We start from the raw sequence: 15,986 nt of genomic DNA on the forward strand, positions 1-15,986 counted from the left end.
AGTTTTCAAAACCTCCAGTTTTTGGAAGATCAGACAGGGAACCAATAGCTATGCTACCTATAGCCACATAGCCATGTGTAGGACTTTTGGGACCCACCACTTCCTGCCAGAATCCTTTCATTCTCTGTATCTGCCTCACAGTTATTCCAACTACATTTCTAAGCCTCTGTACAGGTGATAGCCATGACCAAAGGGGGAGCCTTTATGTTTTAAGGTTGAACGCAAAATCTAAAGTAGACCTTAAGGGAATTTCTTCATTTTTTTTTCTTTAAAGTGTCCACAATGACTAAGGGATGACCTGGTTAGAATTTATAACAATTCTTGAGATGGTTCATATTTCCATTAAATATGTAATTTTCCTGTGTCAAACAAAGTCGAGTTTGAATAATCTCTCTGAGCATGGCTGAATGTGCTGCCAATTTACCTTCACACCACACTGCCCACAATGTGGTACAATTGGCCTCTCAAATTCCTTTGTGAGAGATTGTTCAAGCTCAATTGGTACTTCTGTAACACGGCTTTGTCCAAGAGATCATACAGAAGAATAGCAGAGACTCTGAGGTGAGGAGAGGCCCATTGTGGCCGGTCGGTGCTCCAAAGTTAGACAACATTGTGGTCAATTGATGGCTGGTGTCAAAGGCCATTGTGGCTCCTGACATGCCACAGTGGTACAGAGTTGCTGGGTGAAATCGATCTGAACGAGACAAAGATCAACACTTTGTGTGTGTGTGTGTTTGTTGTGTGTGTGCATGTGCTCGTATGTGTGTACATCTGTGTTGAACGCTGCGTGCTGTGTTTGTTTGCAGAAATTCAGCCGACACAGGCCTTTCACACCCCTGGGATCAGCAGTTTGCCCCCTCAGGAGAGACAGACAGCCCCCATTATGCCCCTATTGTGCCCATGTGGCGGCATCAATAGTTCTATAGAGGAGGCCACTGGCAATAGAAAAGTGCTGTACAAGACACTTTGAGATAAAGGTTCGGTACACCTGTGTGCGCGCTGAAGAGGAGACAGGACAAATGGCCTAATGACAGCAGAGGAGTGGACTGACTGAACCCACGCACAGTCATATCACCTTACATCAGCATATCTCAGGATTCATTCCCTGCTGCATGCAAATGAGGCAGATTTTCTTTTAGCGCTCACAGTTCATCCCAACGGTATCCATGTCATGACTACAGCGTGATGTTCCATCACCCTGTCTGGTGTGTGTGCATGCATGTGCATCTGTGTTGACTCTGACGCCTGCTGGCCAGGGCCTAAGGATGGTTGCCTAGGACTTGCCGGCACGCTGAGATAGTAGCAAGCCTGGGCAGGTTGCTCCGTTCCCTTCACAGGACAATGGCTGCTTCAGATGCCTGGCTGAACAGGAGTCTTTGAGAATCTGTGAGAGACAAGGGGCCTCTCACAGCCCCTCGGTTCACTGACATTTACAGTATGAAGTTCAACATACGCACACGGAGAATGGCATTTTTGTAAAATGCTGATGGAGGCTGATGGTAAAACACTCTCCTGACAGCCAGGGTTGATACTGACGACTGAATTAAGTTGTCATTTTGTACACTGCCAGCATGCCCCTGCTGTTGTTCTAAGTAAAAGTTTAACACCCTTGGTTAGATCTCCATAATTGAGTTCAGCAGAGCCTCGAAAACACCGACAGCTTCTCTCAGCTTCACACAGGCTGTCTGGCTGTTGTTGGTAGGTGACAACTGAAGGCATCAGATGATAGAGGACCAATAGGAGCCCAGAAGGATGTTGGGTTGGCTTGTTTCCAAATGATGAATCATGGTACCGGGTTTACTCCAAGACAAAGTTAAGATTGGCGAAGTAGAAGAATAGCAGCACCACAGCGGCACCTTGGATTGTGATAGGAAGGTCACTGTTCAAGAGGAATGGAGAGGAGAAGTAACAGTACAACTGCATATGATGCCATTACTGCTGCCAAGATGCCAGTGGGTAAAACCGTCTTCAAAACAATGAATCTTCCTTGAATGCTTATAATGTCTACATATGAGCATTGACGAGACTCTGCACAAGCCGAATAACACAGACGGGACACACACGAGACGATTGACTCAGTAATTGATGGTTTTCAATTAGAGCTGCTGTGCACTTAAGTATCTGTACTGAGCAATGGCTTCGAGCAGCATCCTCCCTCAGGGTGTCGACGTACTGCACCACACAAAAGTGTTTAGAATAGGCTCCCACATCTACCCAAATAGTTGGACTGGGCGGTTCGCTCAGGATAAAAACACGTTGCGCATTGTTTGCACATTGTAATTGTGCAATGTTATACAACCTTGTACAAACAGGCAGGTTCAGCGGGTGGACATGATGAAGTCAGCAGTGTGACCGAGCCAAAGCACCTGACTTGAAGCTGTACCTGCCCAGCCCGAGATTGTGCATATGGCAGCAACTGACTAGTTCATTTGTTTCATTCATTTAATCTGACTTGTTTCCAAAAGCACGGAAAACCCAAAAGATCACTTCAATAACAATATAGACTTTGAAATCAAGCTAGTATTCATATTGAGAGAGTTGAAGCATTAAAGTCTGCATAACTTATGCAGTCTACAGGAGAGACTCTTTGCACTTTGGGGACCAAAAATCTGCACATATTCCGATATCAGCAATGTGTCAGACACGAGATGGGAAATATAAGTATTACAGAATGATGCATGAAATACTTTAAAAAATACCTGAAACAATGAATTGATGATCAAAATTTCCGTTGACTCATCAGTTAATTGTTTCAGCTCTAGTTGTGCATATTTACGTCTGCATCTGCAGTAGGCCATCACATGGAGGCATAATCACATGCTACTCCAGTACAGGACAGAGCACTAACCCTCAAATGCAGCTTCCTCTTTTTTCACATATGCAATCATACTCCTCAAAAGTTACCCATCAAAAACTCCAGTCATTATTTTTCAGGATGAACACAAGCAGGTTGTGTTAAATGTGGCAGCTATTCCCTTAAGCGACAGACCACCTTGTTTTGAAAGTCTTCTATCGTCGTTATTGAACTGTCTCTGGACTGTTGGTTGCACAAATCAAGAAATGTGGAGACTCCCGTTTGGGCTTTGGGGAAACTCATCAGGTCGCTTGACAATGAAAATCACTGCAGGTGTCTGCCTGGTGCCACTCAAAGGCAGGTCCTCCTCGCTCAGTCACGCGGCAGACTCCTTCACATCCACCTGTCGGACCTGCCCGCTTGTGCTAGCCTCTTTAACATTACACAAACCACGTGTATCACATGTGCACTTTGTTTTGGGCATTTAAACCTCTGTTTGTTGTTCCTTAGCAAACCACCCAATCCATTTGGTAACCCTTTGGTTTGATGTTATGGTATAGAAGAACACTGAGGTGTGGTAGAGCGTGTCGACACCCTCAGGGAGGATGCCGTTTACAGCCATTGTTCAGTGCACATACCTAAGCACACACCAGCTCTGATTAAAAGCCATCAATTACTAAGTCAATCCTCTGCCACATCTGTGTCCTGTCTGTTTTATGCAGACTGGTTTAGACCGGTGGACTGCTTTTCATAACTTTGCGCCAACATTACCCGCGATGCAAACTGGCCACTGAGTGATATCACTGGAGGCAGTTTGTCAGTTATCATACAGTTTCCCTCTTGAGCCACAAAAAACGCTTCTTGCCACTTTTTTTCACAGATGCACTAGAGCTCTCCTTACCCTGCAGACACACTTTTAATGTGCAACATTGGTGGAGTTATCCTTTAAAATGTTGTGATGTCAGGGAAAAGTCAAACACAAAAATCACCCTTTTAATTTGCAGTATTTATCTGTGAGACACGTGACTCCCTAAACGAGTCCGATGGATCTTCCACTGCCTCCCCGCCGTGCGCACTGTCCGGCGCGCTCTCCACTTTATGAATGGATGGGTGTGGCACTGGCGACTGGCAGCGAGGCTGTCGTCACCGCGCTCCCTGACAGACACTGGCGCGCGGTCGGCGAAGGCTGGTCCGGAGTGAAACATAACTGGGCTCTGCCACCGCTCGGGAGAGAGAGACGAGCAGAGGAGGAAAGGGGAGGAGAGGAGTAAGAGAGAGACAGGCAGACAGACAGAGACAGCTGCGTCAGCCCCACTCCCCCAGCGAGGACTAAACTTCTGGCCAGACATTTGGTGAGATAAGGGGACCTGGATTAAAGAAAAAAAACAAGGGGGTGCGGCCGAACAGAATGCAAAAAATTGAGTTTATTTATTTATTTTTTAAAGGATATCTCACTTTAAAACATCGTAAGTGAACAAATCATTTAAATGGAAATCATTAGAGGTGAGATGAGACAGATGTGACGAGGATGAAAATGCATGCCAGCTGAAAAAAAAAAAAAAAAAAAAAAAAAAAAAGATGTACATATATTTATCGGGGGGGAAAAAAATCCCTCGGACGTCTGTGATGTAAAGTCAGTGTCGAGTCATTATTTAAGACAACAACAAAAAAAAGGGGGGGGGACTCATCCAGACGTGACGATCGGCGCCGCTGCGTGAAAAAGAAAAACAGACGGACAAAAGAAAAGTCGAGGCGAGGCGAGGCGAGGCGAGGGGTCTCGTCCTCCATGTGCTCCCCTCCTCGTAGGCGCGACGGAAGCGACAAAGGGACGTGGAAAAAACTCGCATCAGGACCACAGGCGGACACCAGCCCAGACAGATCCCACAGCACAATAGCGTGGAGGGAGAGAGAGACAGAGAGAGAGAGAGAGAGAGAGGTGGGAGCGCGAACGAGACCATGTCTGCAGGTTTTGCAATATGCAGCAGCCTTCGTGTAATTACATTCCTCCAGGCGTCTCTCGGCTGCAACAGTCGGGAGTGTTTTTCTTCTGTCAGCTCCGGCTGATCGTCAGCAAACACGCGCGCTCGGGGGGGAGGGAGGGGTGGACTTTTGAGGACGTTGAAGTCCGTGACGAGACGAAAGCAAGTGTTGAAAAAAACAAAACAAAACGAAACAAAAAAATAAAACGTGTGAGATGTGATCAGATGGTGTCATCCAGGGGTGATCGCGTGTGTTTGTGCCTTTGCAGTTTCATGGGGAGAGGCAGGAGACGAGCGCTGCCCAGAGTAAACCGAGGGGTGGACAGAGCGAGCGCAGAGGTGTGAGCTGGAAAGTGGACGTCGAGGAGAAAAGAGACCCGAGCTGATTCCAGGGGTGCATGTCTTTGAAAGGTAGGTGTGTTTTTTTGACTTGTGTTCGCAACAATGCACACCACATGGGGATAGATCAGCAGAGAGAGAGAGGGGCTGCATGCTCGGTTAGTTTGGGTCGTGCACAGTTTTGCACTTCCAGCCTGGTGTCTGACACCTGCTCAGTGTTAAGGTGACAGCAGACAGCGCAGATCCAAGGTGCCAGACAGGCAAAACCTGACCAAGTCATCAAACACAACTTCAGCCATGTTGAAAACTCATATTAAATAGGAGATTAAAGTGGGCGTTTGACTTTAAATCAACCCCAGACGACATGGTCTACCCTGATAAAAGTCATGTGGCCTCTGCGCGCCAGGGGGCAGTTCTGGCAGGTCAACTAATTATCATTATAGAAACAGGATTACGTAACGAAATGATGTTTTCTTTCTAACTGTCCACTAAGCTCTAGTTCGTTTTCTTCTTGAAATGTGGATTAAGTGAATTAAGTGTGACATACTCACAAAAGTATATCAAAGAGATATCACACAGTGATGCAACGGGCAAGGATAGTGATTAGAGTTTTTATAAAGGCCATACATATAAAAATCCTTAATATAAATCCAAGTGTGAATATGCCATATCAGGGCCACCCAAAGGGGGCCCACAGGGCAAAGTTGGCCCACTGTAAGGGTCAATTTGTCAGGATTGGTTCTAGGAAGAAGATAATGACCGAAGTTATAATAACGTTTATGCCGATTTAGTTTTTTGTAAGGTAAAATACTCATTAAATATGTAGGATACCAAAACTGTAAGATATCTAACATAATCTGAGCATTGTGGGAAAAGTTACTCTTGCGCAGTAAGTTAATCTATTAAGGCCCAATCGATATGCTTCCCAGTATATTGATGATGAAAATTCTTTTGCCACGTGGCCCACCATTAAATTCATGTCTTTCAGGCAACCTTGTTATGTGCAGTGCATAATCAATTTCATATTGGTTCTTTAAGAGCTAAAATGGCAAAATTCTTAAAGCAGAAATTGGCATTTTGTGCGATTTAGCACCCCCCCCAACAGTTTCTGAGCGTGACACCGCTGTCGCCAATACCGCTGTCTGTAACAGTTTGTCAGACAAGACTACAGACTCAACTCGTTATGTCATCACAGTGTTATGTGTTGAACGCTTGTATGTTGAAGTAAACACGTACGTAACGCCGTGATCCGACCCTCTCACTGAAGTTACTATAGTGCAGAGACAAGTGATGTCGGGGGTGCGGAGTGCCTGAGACAGATACACCGTTCATCCTGCTACAGGACACTGTGCCGTCACAATGATTCTGAAGCTATTTTATGGTTTAAAAAAAAAAAAAGTTGATAAATGTCGCTTCAACAACAACAAGTTTCAACAACACTGACGCCATCTCATCATGAGAGCCTCGCACACCCTCCTCACACCCAGCGCATCTCTCTGTGGGAACATTTAAAAAAAGGCTGCATTAGATAACTGTCTTTGGCTCTGCCCTGCTCCGCTTTATACTACTTTCATCAGCCTTCTCTTTGGTGATACATTAATCAACCAGTGAGTCAGTCTTGTGTGGTGCAAAAGTTTAGTTTGCTCGGCTTGGTTGAATACAGAATCGGATATCTCCGCCACCTGCGGCCTGGATGAGAGAGAGTCCAGCTTTGAAGGCATAGCTGAGGAGTGGAGTCACTCAGTGTCCACGGAGCCAAACAGCAGCTGCTGTAGTTACTGTACGTGTTAAAGTGCACAAAGGCCGAAGTATGGGAGGAAACTTGGTATCGCTGACAACACCCGAGCACCATCCAGCTCCAGCAGCGATGCCCACTAGGGTCGAATATTTACAATTTTTTGGCTCTGTTTGCTTCAGTCTGTCCTCCGCTGTGAGCAGGGAACAGATGGTGGGTGTGTGGGGGGGGGTTTCTGATAGAGATGGTCTGACATCAGTTCCTCCTCTCCGTCCCACTCCTCTTGTGTTTTTCTATCAACTGTGGAATTTGAACCAGTCTTCCTTTGGGTTGAAGCCCTTCCCTCCGTCTGCCCCTGCTCAGATGAGTGGGCTGAATCCAGAGTGGGCTATGAGTGTGTGTGTGTGTGTGTGTGTGTGTGTGTGTGTGTGTGTGTGTGTGGGTAACAGGGGCTTTCCAGTAGGGTTGCACACCAAACATTCCTGGCTGCTGGATGGCCGTCTAGTGGGCCAAGTCCACACAGCTGGGAGTCATATAAGAAGCTGTGTCTTTGTGTGAGTTGAGCAGTATCACTCATGCACACACACACACACACACAAACGCACACATAACAGAGCCCTGCGCCTCCCCTCAACTGGATCCAGGAACGGCTGGAGGGGTGGTTTACATGCACGTATGTATACAGGGACGGAGGGTTGTATTTAAGCACTAAAGTGATCCTCATAGAGAGAGAGACACACACACACACACACACACACACACACACACACACACACACACACACACAGACACACACTTGGACGCCAACACAGGCATTCACACACAGAAAAAAATAACAGACCCTCTCAGTCACCGTACAAAAGTGTCTTCTTCTCTTACCAGCACCACATGATGTTTGTCCTGTTAAGTAAGTTTCAGAGAGAGAGAGAGAGAGAGAGAGAGAGAGAGAGAGAGAGAGAGAGAACAGCAAAGAGAGAGAAAGAAAGAGGAAAGCAAGCGATTGTGCTGGTGATGGCAGCTGTACAGTTTGTTTCTCTCGTATTTGGCTGCCTTGCTGGTTGTTTTTTAAACAGGGTGTCAGTGAGCAAAGAATGTGTATGCAAGAGCAGAAAGCAGAGCGAGACAGCGAGGGGAAAGTTAGAAAAGGGAGAAGGGAAGAGAAGAGAAGAGAAGAGAAGTAGGCTGACTGATAGGGAAGAAGAGAGAGAAATTCAGTTGTGGAGAGCAGAAAGAATGGAGGAGAAAGGAGTGCAGATCCTGAGGAAGAGGGACGCGAAGGGGTTTTTGGCCGAGAGGAAATTAGAGCAGAGCAGTCGGAGAGGGAGCGAGAAAGAGAGATAGAAAAGCGACCGAGAGGGAGTATGTCAGGCGCCCGATTGCGTTTGACTGTAAACATCATAAATCAGAGGGCAAAACACGTCGCCTGGACCCTTTTTCACCTCGCGTCCCTCCCTAGCTCCCTCTTCTCATGTCTGAACCGGAAAAGTGAAGTTTTGAAGAGAAGAAATGAAAATAGAAACACTCGACTCTATCGCGTCTTTCCTCCTGTTGAGAGGTGCAGAATAGGCTTTCCTGCCTTGTCAAAGCAAATACACCCTCGCCTTTTTCTCAGAACTGATTCCACATGTAAAACTCCTTTTGAACATCTGCCTTAACTTCCTCTAACGTGGTAATCGTCTGAACTGTGTCACTAGCACTCCCACTCCCTCTGTTTTTTTTTTTTTTTTTTCAGAGAGACGCCGTGTCTGTGAGTGTGATTAGCTTTATGGGCCTCGGCAGCTGGCATAAATTACAGCGAGAAAACAAACGACATTGTTGTTCGGGCCTACTGAACAATAAAAAAACAATATTGATACAGAAGCCCCACGCGTACGGCCGCAGCAGCTCTTGGTGCGTACTCCGAATACCCTGCATGCCTGTATCACATCATTTTATTTAGGAAGGAGGTCAGACAGCTCGCGTGTGTGAGGGAATGAGCTGCTTGTATGTGTGTGTGTGTGTGTGTGTGTGTGTGTGTGTGTGTGTCTGTGGTGAGAGACTTGGATAAGGAGGTGTTGCATCCGCAGCGAGGACAGGACAGGACCGGACAGGGCTGGGCCAGTAGGGTGAGAGGAGATAAGGGAAGCAGCTCATTTCAGGGAGGGTGTCCTCATCCGGTACAGCTCTGTGGCCGAGGGTCTGACATGGGCTTGTGTACAGAGATACCGGATGTCTGCACTGATACAGAGGCGTGCGGCACAATTTCACTGTTGACAGAATATGCGGACAGCTCTCCGGACCAGGCGGTTTCATGCAGCACGAGTTTCTTTCATTTTTGCTTCCGTGTGTCTTCAGTCCACCTCGAAAAAGATTCAACTGTAGCCGTGGTTGTTTTCTTTCCTTTGGGGAACTCTGCCTGGTCACATGCTCTTACATGACAGATCGCCACGGGCTGGAGATAGGACAGGGTCATGGTGAGGGTCAGTTAGCATTCCAGCTGAAAGAGGAACAAGGCCATTCTTTTAGAGAAAATGGCTGGTAGATTTATAGTAAAAGAAGAAAAAAATAAGGGTCGTTTTGGGTGGCTCTGAGGTTTTAGGCGTATGACACACACACGCACTCACTCATAATAGAGTGCTACGGGGATGACGTGTTTTTGTGGGCTAACCCGGAAGTTAGTGTTGCCCTGGCTCCCCCATTACTGCTGCTTAACTCACTCATTTAACCCACACATACATACATACATACATACATACATACATACGCACATACATGAGACACATGGTTAGCGCTTACGTCCAAATTATTCTGCCACCATATATGTTTATCTCTGTTGTACTGAGACCATGTTGGGCACTCGCACGTGTGTTTAAAAAGAGACAGCATGTTACTGCCACAGACACCGAGAGGCACAGCTTGGCTTCTTGGCTGTAGCTCCTCTCTATTTATGTCCTTGTTTGTGTGTGTGCCTCTGTGTATCACGGCGGCGTGGATGTATCACCGCAATAGATATATCTTCCTTCGTGTCATCCTGTGATTCTGCATGCACATTTTTTTGTATGCATGCAATCTGATCCCTGGGTGTCTCTTTCTTTAGCATCTGCCCCTCTCATTTGCGGCCGATAGCTGATCCCCTCGGGTGAATCCGGAATCCAAAGTCCTATGACTTCGGTGAGGGCGCGCCAGCTACGTGTCTGGGTGCGCGTGTGCCGCGATCGCAGGAGGTCGTCGGAGGGTTTCTGTAAAGAGAGCCGCGCGCGTGTGTTTGTGCGGTTGGTCGGACGGGTGTGGTTGCGCCTGCGTACCCTTACAGGACTTAGGTGGCTGACCCATGCGCCTACTACTTCCTGTGTCTGTAGGGGACCGAGCAGCCCCATATGTCTGGCTTCTGGCTCTAATCTCGAGCCTCTCACATTTTCATCGCCTGTTTGTTTTCCCCGGAACTTGTCGGCCTGTCTACCAAGTCATCAGCTGTGCCTTTCATTAATTGGGGGTGAAAAAAGTCCCAATCAACACGTTTAGCAGGAACAGTGATTGGCTGCGGCGGGAGAGAGAGTGAGGCGCAGTAAGGGAGGGGTTTGCTCGTGGGAAAGGTGCCACCGCGCGCTCGGTGTCGCCCGGTCGTATTTGCGCTCGTGTAACGTGTTAATGGGACATTCACAGACGTGATGGAGAAAAATAATCAATTCCCGTGACCCCTCTGACTCAGGAAGTGTGCTTCTCCGCATACACCTTGGTCTTACTCAGCGCTCTGCCGTGCCCTCCCCACACTTCAGCAGCACCGCCAGGACACATCAGGGAAAAAAAGAAAAAAAAAAAAAATCTCCCGACACACCCGAACTCATTAGCAGACACGCGCAGACACAATGAGTCACAGCGGAGGAGCATCCAGAAATCCCCAGTCCACATTTGCGAGCACCTTCACAAAGACACGGGCGCACCGACGCAGGCGTGTGCTCTCTGCGTGTCTGCGTCTCCTCTGTAGTAAGAGCTGAAGGGCTTTAAACTAATCTGCAGCTGAGAGAAAACGCCCAAGGGTGCCTTTGCTGCTAATCAGAGTCAGACCATTTTCAGCGTCGGCCAAGGCACTCATGTAACCGCAGGGTTTTGAGTGTGTAATTGTTCTCAGTGTTTGTTCTCGCGTGTTCGTGTGCACAGGTGAAGGTGTTTCGCTTCACAGCTATTTTTGAAGATATGCATTGTTTGTTGACCTCGGGCTGGTAATTGCCAACGCGCCATTTGATCGAGAGCTGTCCGGTTTCTGCAGGTTCGGGAGGCTGATGCAACCTGACTGACACTCTCTCTCGCTCTCCTTCTCGCTCTTGCTCACACATGCATGCATGCACACACGCACACACACACACACACACACTGATGGGAACAAGTTGCAGATGAGAGGGCCGCCTCTGTTTGTCTGACTCCAGTCTCTGTGGTTTGCCCCTCCATTAAAATCTGAAATTGACTCAGTTATTTTGCGGTTTGTTTAGTCAGTTTCAGCTTGGTGCTATTTTTAGTCACCACATGCTTCGGGGACCTTTTCCCTCAATTTCAGGAAAATCGAAGGAAAAACTTGAGCAAACCTTAAAAGCCATGTCTCGTCTCTGCTTTTATTGGGCAGTTTTATGCCTCCATGCCAGCGATAGCCTGGGCCAGAGGCATTATGTATTCAGGTTGTCCATATGATATCTCAAGAAAACTTTTACCCAATTTCTTCTAATTTTGCGCACATGTCCACTTTGATTCAAAGACAAACTAATTTGATTTTGGTGGTCAAAGGTCAAGGTCAGCGTGACGTCACATCCATTCATTCCAGCTATTGTGAACACGATATTTCGCAAACACCTGGAGGGAATTTTCTTCAAATTTGGCATAAATGTCCACTTGGAGTCACGGATGAACTTAATGGAATTTGTTGGTCAAAGGTCAAAGGTCACCGTGACTTCATGCAACATATTTTTGGCCTAGCTCAATAATTGATACACTGATTATGACAGAGTTTCACAAAAATGGGTCAAAAAGGTCAAAGGTCAACTTCATTGTGACATCATAAGAAGTGTTCTGACCATGATTCAAGATCACAAGTCGGGAACAGCAACTTCACTGGTGCATGGAGGCAAACCAGGCGGAAATTCTGTGCTGTTTTTTTTTTTCTAGTGGCAGTGATGTTCAGAATAAGTACAACGATGTGTACGCCAGCCATAAATGGAAATGTAAACCAATACAACATAGGCCTCAACGTAGACAAGCTTGGATACAGGAACCCCTTGCCCCTCTTTAGTTAAATGAGCTTGGCTTCACCTGATCCCTGGATGCCTTTTTGATGATCATGTTATTTTATTCTCGAGAATAAACTTACTGCCGTTACTTCATACGTTCCCAAATATTAAAAAAAAGAGGTTTGTCTTAAGGCATTTATTAGTTGATGGCTTTAAAATTGGTAAACCAGTGACATTTCCTCAAATTACTGTATCTCTTTGACCAAATCACACACACTTAGACTCTCCGATGTGATCTCCCTTTCATAACTTATGTAATTTTTTTTTCCACTTCCATTCACTGAGCCTCCAACTTTGAAACCCTCTGATCTAGATAATATATCACTTTGTAAATCAATTGTGGTCATCTGAGGGCAGACAATTTTTAAATTGTCATGCAGTCTGGCAGTGAAAAATAATCTCTCTCTCTCTGTTTTCTCTCGCTCTGTGTCTCTCACTGTAATACATCTCTCTCATTTTAGCATAAATATTTAATCAATACCATCAATATCATTCCTATTTAATATCGTGTGCTACTTAATACCAGTGCATTTCTCAACAGAGGTCATGTTATGCAGCACTATTGACTTCCTTTGTGTTGTTATGCTCCATAATGGCTGTTATGGTTTACTGCTGAATTGCTTTTTACTTCCCCCTCGATGCAGCGATCGATAACACAGTGGGGACGTGCTGGACAGCCAAACCAAAATGTTTCAAAGCCGTGAGGAATTCCACTGGACAATTCTCAGATCGAATCAGTGTGCCACATCTGAACATTTCTCTGGTCTGAGTGACCTCTGTTCGCAAGTGGTTGGGATTAGCTGGGATCAACAGTAATGCACCATCCAAAAAGTGCTTCCACTCTGCTGCCCCTTGCCCTTATTTAAATGATTAAAGCCTGTGTGGCAGCACTGCAGCTTGGCAAGTGAATGACATGTGGTCACAGTGTGCGGTGACTATTGTGCGCCCGTTGTGTCACCAGGCCGCGGTGCAGCGGTGCGGAAATAACCAGACACCAGTATAGATTTTTCCATCACACTATTTTCGGATGTCTACTGTGCATGGTGTATCAGCTGTGTGTCTGTGTGTGTGTGTGTGTGCGTGTGTGTGTCTGTGTGCATGTTCAGCTCTTGTTTAATGATGTTCCCACAATTGAAGTTACACGCTGACCTCCATTTCGACAGGTTCAAGCAGCATGCATGGTATTGCATTCCACTGCTGTCAGGTGAATATGGGACCTTTTTTTGTGTTTGTGAGGCGGCTGAAGGCCGTCGCGGCTCCTCCACTGCCTGCGGAGAAAAAAAAGCTTTGACCTCTCGGGGTTAGAAAAACACCTCAAAGCCCTGTTATCTTTAAATCAAAACGGCCCTGCCATTGAGATGAATGCACCGCTGATTTTTTCAGCATTTTTCAGTCCGAGGTGCGGGGCTTTCACCTCACAACAGGTTTGTTTTTGTTTGTGCAAGTGCAACACAATATGAGGAACTCTGACAAACAGAGCAGCACAAATGGATAAACAACATGCAGGCTATTTGAAGCAAACACAACAAAGAGCCTTCCTGTTATGCCTCGACTCTCTGTAATGTGGTTTATTTGTATGTTTGGGTCCAACTCCGTCTGTGATTTTTCTTTTTTTCTTTTTTTCTCTGCTTTTAACACTCCTGTTCTCTCCCGCCCCTCGGTTTCCTCCTCTCTATTTCTGTATCTGTGAACAACGGTGTGCTGATACTGGGTTTGTTAGCCTGATACCAATATAGATGTTTAGGATGAGTCATGTTGAGAAAGGGATATGTAATTGTTTCAGCTCGTGGCATTCACATTTGGTTGTCGTAGGGCTGTGACAGCAAAAAAAGAATTTATTAAACTGATATCAAAATAAATGTTAAATAGTTATATATTCCAACAGTAGGCACTTTTACAAGTTACTTAAGCTTGTAAATGTAAGCCTTAAGCTTATTAAAAAAAAAGAAGTACAAATATTTCACTCTTTAGTTCAACTGGTTGACACTGTGTCGTTACGCAACCCATGCTGAGAGGTTCCAGATAGACTTTGCTTCATTTTGAGAGGATCGAAAGCCAGAAAAGGTTTGGAACCTCTGCTGTAGAGTACATTGCAGAGTGTGTTGGGTCGATGTGCTGACTGTGTGCAGTGTGATCTCGGCAGGGCTGCAGCTCTGCTTCTCTGTGCCAGACTGAAGTCCAGAGGTGTTTGGTTTGGCTTCACTCTCTGTTTGATCAGGCTGTTTCTGGAATACTGACTGACCTGTGCTCGGGCCAAATGGAGCGCTCGCCTCACAACTTTTGCTCTGTTTTTTTTCTTTGCCCCTTTTAATGTCGCATTGGTCAAAACTTTGCACAATTTCACTCCATCTTGTGCATTTCTAAAGAGTTAAGACACCAGCAATATAGGTGGCCCTACTGCGACTCAAACAAGTCAATAAGGCGAGGGGACGGGAGGAACGAGCACCGTTCGCCCTCACTCACCTCCTCCTATTTGTCGTCTGATTTCAGCGCCGGTCCAAGAGTGCGAGCGTGGCTGCGGCCCTGTCTGAGGTTCAGAGAGGTTAGCGACATTCCCAACATCACCACAGGTAGCGGTGAGGTGTCAACGCTGGTATCGCAGGAGACAGCCTCTGGCAGGTTACGGATGACAGGACTTTGTTGTTTGCCACTTCATTGATCTGGCATTAATGGACTGGTCAATAATGCTCTTAGAAGTGCCTCATAGTATACTGTGCTGTACTGAGCATTGCGTTGGCTCTAATGGTAACCTCATCACACTGAGCGGGATTAATGCACCCGCAGGCTAAATTGAGACTGAGATAGAGGAAATATTTGCAATTTGCAATCTTGTCTTTATGTTGTTTCATGGTGTATTATGTCTTTACCTGCATGTATATGGCTGAAATGCTGTTGTGACTTTCGTACTATGAGCATTACAAAGGCAGCCACAGCAAATTGATTTTGAGCCCCCACAGGTCATTGGTAAACACCAGGCTTCAGTCTTTGTCCTCCCTGACATTAAGCAGAATGTGCTTTTTTGCCACAACAGGAAGAGGTAGGATGCAAAAAAAGGTCTAACACCACTTTGTCTCAGTTTAACATGTGGGATTTTTCCTCTTTCACTCTGCTATTACCATATTAAGCAGCTCCAGGCACAAAATGCCCCATTTAAGACACTGTGCAGGTCATCCAGGATAACCTCCTCCTTCATCCCAGCTGATTTAATTTTCCAAAGGACATATTAAGAAGTTACCAGGGAATATATCCGGGTGATTAAATCCATTTCAAACTGACATTGAACCCCCAGTGTGTCTTGGGAGTAGGTGTTAGAAAGCTAATCAGATGTGGCACAGAGGACATGTTCAGTGGATTACACTTGTTAAACTTTGTTCAGGACATGATATGGTTGAGATGTTTGACACTGTCATGACCTCGGCGAGTCAGAATCCTGCAATAATCCTCAGCCTGCTCTCTATACTTCTATGTATTCTTAAGTCTCAGCTTTGGTGTGAATCTCAAAAGAGGCTGTGAGTTGTTTTACAGTTTTTTTGACAAACGGTGTGCGTCGTCCCACATTTCTGTGGGAAGCGTAGATGAATGCTAAACAGATAACCATGAGATATTTACATTTGTTTGCTTTGGTATTTGAATGGGCATCATGGGTAGCATTGGACCACCTGAATACTGGTGCACTTCACCCCCCCAAAAATTCAGTCATTATCTAATCAGCCTCATGTTGATGGAAAGTGAAGCGAAGTTTCTTAGTGTACCGAACATTTCTGGAGCTTCACAGCAAAATGGTATTGCAGCATTCTCCTAAATAACTGAGGTAGATGCAGACTTGTTTCTAAATGTTAAAATGTTAAAATGAAAAAAAAAAAAAACAACAAAACATAACATGG

General features: G+C 45.9%; 1 protein-coding gene across 3 annotated transcripts in view; it reads left to right on the forward strand.

The window, feature by feature from the left end:
- Window positions 1–4,027: 4,027 nt before the first annotated feature.
- Window positions 4,028–15,986, forward strand: part of rhobtb4 (Rho related BTB domain containing 4) — a 44,687-nt gene continuing 32,728 nt past the window's right edge. Inside the window, exons 1-2 of one of the 3 annotated variants that reach the window (XM_037098725.1) lie at window positions 4,028–4,146; window positions 5,043–5,184. The gene's annotated coding sequence lies outside the window, so the exon portion shown is untranslated. Of the gene's footprint in view, window positions 4,147–4,173; window positions 4,731–5,042; window positions 5,185–15,986 lie in introns of those variants that run through there. The other 2 variants (XM_037098727.1, XM_037098726.1) reach the window with 2 other exon arrangements.

Source organism: Acanthopagrus latus, chromosome 5, assembly GCF_904848185.1.
Source record: "Acanthopagrus latus isolate v.2019 chromosome 5, fAcaLat1.1, whole genome shotgun sequence".
Classification (NCBI taxonomy): domain Eukaryota; kingdom Metazoa; phylum Chordata; class Actinopteri; order Spariformes; family Sparidae; genus Acanthopagrus; species Acanthopagrus latus.